Source organism: Amblyomma maculatum, unplaced genomic scaffold (assembly GCF_055883805.1).
Source record: "Amblyomma maculatum isolate TAMU_Amacu unplaced genomic scaffold, ASM5588380v1 scaffold_13, whole genome shotgun sequence".
Classification (NCBI taxonomy): domain Eukaryota; kingdom Metazoa; phylum Arthropoda; class Arachnida; order Ixodida; family Ixodidae; genus Amblyomma; species Amblyomma maculatum.
This window is the reverse complement of record NW_028146738.1, coordinates 32,849,049-32,853,353: the sequence shown is the minus strand read 5'-3', so window position 1 is coordinate 32,853,353 and position 4,305 is coordinate 32,849,049. Positions and strand designations below refer to the sequence as shown.

At 45.9% G+C, this 4,305-nt stretch overlaps 1 non-coding gene across 1 annotated transcript; it reads right to left on the bottom strand.

Moving 5' to 3' along the window:
* Window positions 1–1,286: 1,286 nt before the first annotated feature.
* TRNAS-CGA (transfer RNA serine (anticodon CGA)) lies at window positions 1,287–1,359 on the bottom strand. Its single transcript has one exon. It is a non-coding gene; the product is annotated as a tRNA-Ser (tRNA).
* Window positions 1,360–4,305: the final 2,946 nt, after the last annotated feature.

The following is a 4,305-nucleotide window of genomic DNA, read 5'->3' as shown; positions in this document are numbered from 1 at the left end:
CAGCTGCAGTGGAGAGGAGGTGTGGGGACGGTAGTTCAGGGAGCCTCCATACGAATGCCGTTCTTAGGGTGGCGCAAAGGAAAGGCACAAAATGTGTCCCACTTCTAGATGGACACCTGAAATGTGCCACGGATGAAGGGGGGACTAAAAGAAGACAGAAATTTCGTTCGTGATGTAAAATCTGGCCGCGAAGATTACCAAGTGCAGGAGCGGGCCAAGCTCAAAGCAGAAGCATCAACTGCGGCTGCGGCTGATGGCTAATGCCTGTGAAGATTGGTTTAAGGATAGTTGAACCTCAACAATTTTTTATGCTCGTTCTTTGCGATTTCAAACTATTTGCAGCTGAGTGCTTTACAGAATCAATTATCAGAAAATGTATGCTTCATGCATCTAATTTCACCTGAGCAGTAGGTAATTTTAACTGTGAGAGGCCTTTTCCTAAACACCGGTGCGAGGCAGTTCCAATCTTCAAGAATAGACAATTTTTTTTAGCCAGAACCGACCGGATGTGAGTGCAGTAAAGCAAACCCCTTACTACTATACTCTCTGCAGTGCACCAAACGAAATGATTACACAGCCGTACAAAGACGCAGTCTTTAAATTTTTATTGAGCAGATTATACGGCATGAAGGAAAGAAGCCAACAGTCGGCGAGGCCAAGGAAAGCATTGGGGATTGTATTTTGTCTTATTTTTTTTTAATTTTTACTTCGATAATCACGTAAATTAGTAATGTAATCTGTTCAGGGGAAAGATAATTAAACACAAAGTAGAAGAAAAAACAACGTGCCGATGGTGGGATCCGAACCCACGACCTCCGAATATCGCGTCCGGTGCTCTTCCAACTGAGCTACATCGGCCGCTGTCCCTCCTGCTACTTTCTTGGGCATTAATGTTGTCTGTATACAAACCTTCAGAGTGTTCACCAGCGCCACCCTCAACCAAAGCGGCGGACGTGGAACGACCTTTGTTACCGCCAGTGTCACGTAGAACGTGATCAAGAGCGCGGGCGAAAGCTGTGCTAGAACCCTCTTACGCTACCTATGGCTTCAAGACTGCCAGAGCCGAGACCCCCGTAAGCTACAAGCAGATAAATGAAGGGGAAATGAGGGTGCTCGTTATAATACATGAAGGAAAGAAACCAACCATCGGCGAGGCCAAGGAAAGCATTGGGGATTGTATTTTGTCTTATTTTTTTTTAAATTTTTAATTCAATAATCACATAAATTAGTAATGTAATCTGTTCAGGGGAAAGACAATTAAACACAAAGTAGAAGGAAAAACAACGTGCCGATGGTGGGATTCGAACCCACGACCTCCGAATATCGCGTCCGGTGCTCTTCCAACTGAGCTACATTGGCCGCTGTCCCTCCTGCTACTTTGTTGGGCATTAATGTTGTCTGTATACGAACCTTGGTCGTGGTCGCGGTATACGAGGTATACGAGGTCGTGGGTTCGGATCCCACCATCGGCATGTTGTTTTTTCTTCTACTTTGTGTTTAATTATCTTTCCCCTGAACAGATTACATTACTAATTTATGTGATTATCGAAGTAAAAATAAAAAAAAAATAAGACAAAATACAATCCCCAATGCTTTCCGTGGCCTCGCCGACGGTTGGTTTCTTTCCTTCATGTATTATAACGAGCACCCTCATTTCACCTTCATTTATCTGCTTGTAGCTTACGGGGGTCTCGGCTCTGGCAGTCTTGAAGCCATAGGTAGCGTAAGAGGGTTCTAGCACAGCTTTCGCCCGCGCTCTTGATCACGTTCTACGTGACACTGGCGGTAACAAAGGACGTTCCACGTCCGCCGCTTTGGTTGAGGGTGGCGCTGGTGAACACTCTCAAGGTTCGTATACAGACAACATTAATGCCCAAGAAAGTAGCAGGAGGGACAGCGGCCGATGTAGCTCAGTTGGAAGAGCATCGGACGCGATATTCGGAGGTCGTGGGTTCGGATCCCACCATCGGCACGTTGTTTTTTCTTCTACTTTGTGTTTAATTATCTTTCCCCTGAACAGATTACGTTACTAATTTATGTGATTATCGAAGTAAAAATTTAAACAAATAAGACAAAATACAATCCCCAATGCTTTGCTTGGCCTCGCCGACTGTTGGCTTCTTTCCTTCATGTATTTTAACGAGCACCCTCATTTCCCCTTCATTTATCTGCTTGTAGCTTACGGGGGTCTCGGTTCTGGCAGTCTTGAAGCCATAGGTAGCGTAAGAGGGTTCTAGCGCAGCTTTCGCCCTCGCTCTTGATCACGATCTACGTGACGTTGGCGGTAACAAAGGACGTTCCACGTCCGCCGCTTTGGTTGAGGGTGGCGCTGGTGAACACTCTCAAGGTGCGTATACAGACAACATTAATGCCCAAGAAAGTAGCAGGAGGGACAGCGACCGATGTAGCTCAGTTGGAAGAGCACCGGACGCGATATTCGGAGGTCGTGGGTTCGGATCCCACCATCGGCACGTTGTTTTTTCTTCTACTTTGGGTTTAATTATCTTTCCCCTGAACAGATTACATTACTAATTTATGTGATTATCGAAGTAAAAATTAAAAAAATAAGACAAAATACAATCCCCAATGCTTTCCTTGGCCTCGCCGACTGTTGGCTTCTTTCCTTCATGTATTATAACGAGCACCCTCATTTCCCCTTCATTTATCTGCTTGTAGATTATACGGCAGTTATATGTAACATATGTACTAAAGAAAAGTAGACTCAAGTATAATCAAGCGGACTCGGCGGAGCAAGAAAGGAAGTATAGGCTTCCTCTCACAAAATGTTTGCAGCACTGTGAAAGGCATAGGCATCCCATTCCAATCAGAAGCACGCGCACTACAATAGGCAATTATGCTTCTACCCGCCATTCGTCCCCAAATTGGCGGGGCGACAGTACGAGCAGATTTATTTATTATAGGCGCAAGGGGGAGGGGTACCGACCCCTCTTTTCAATTTCCCCTTCCACACCCCTATCCCGAACAATCAACTATATGCTTCATCTCACAAGCTGTTTGCAGCACTGCAGAAGGCAGAGGCTCCTTAATTGGCCCAGTCAGAATTAAAAGGATCACTTGGCCAAACATATCGTCCAAGCTTTAAGTTATGATGTTGGTCTGCAATTTGCAAATTGACCCCCTCCACCACCAAAGCCTTAATATCTAGAATTTGGAAGCCCCACTTACCCCTAGCTGACTGCAGCATTTTTTTAATGCAGTATAGGGCTTAATTGTAGCTCTGCGTTAGTTCTTTATTTCCTCTTTTCTTATTTACGCTTTTTTGACCCTACTCCTTTTTTTTCTCATCTCTTTTCTTTTTTCCCCATTCTTATTTGTGTACATTTTGTTCACCTGTTTAGCAGTTTTCCTAAAGGCCCACATCTATGGCATCCATGACCTCTCAATTTCTTTTTTTCTACTGGCGACAGTTTTCTTCCCCACTCCCCTCCCAGTTCTACAACCAGCCTGTTTTCTCCGCCACATAGAAGCGCGGACAGTTTTTCTTTCGCTAAAGCGGATGCGCTCGCTGTTCATGCCGTCAGGTATATGGTTTTAATTTTCCAAAGCATCTGTTTACAGCAGACGACGCGCTGCAGTTCGTCGAACATGATTTTTTTTCTGCTGGGCTAGCTGCGGAAAGGAGTATGTATTCAATATTCGCCTTGTTGTCAGTGGTAATATGCTTGAGAAATATATGCACAGGAAGAATAGTTTCAAGCGCTCCTGCCACGACAAGCAAAATAAAACACGCACCAACATCGTACGACCGCCCGCAGCATTGCCGGGGAGGAGCAAGGCCGGCGGCGGGGAAGCGACTGCATCCTGATTACATTCCGACTGCGTGCAGCGCCACCGCCGCATGCATTACAAGAGCGGACACCCCTCTCCATGGGGAGGAGCGCGGAGACGGAAGACTAGCAAGTCTTTCCAGGGAATATATCTAAACCTTATGAATGCGATCATGACATAATAAGCAAAAACGTTTCAAGGGTTCTGAGTTCTCGGCGTGGCCGAGTGGTTAGCGCAGAAAGCTACAGAGTAAGAGGTACCGAGCTCGAAGCGTGCTAGTACTGGAGTTTTTTGTTCGCCTAGTTTTGATTCTTTAGCCTTTTTTTAATGTAGTTGAGGTGCTTCGTTACTTTTTAGCTTTGGCATTTTATCCAAGGCGTTTTTTTTTTCCAGGTCACCAGTGCCACCATTGCCACCAGTGCGGCGCATGCCAGCATGCCGCGTCTCAGTGCGCCCAATCTGCAGCGTCATACTGGGCCCATAATGAGGTATAGCACTGGGGCGCTGGGACCGAGC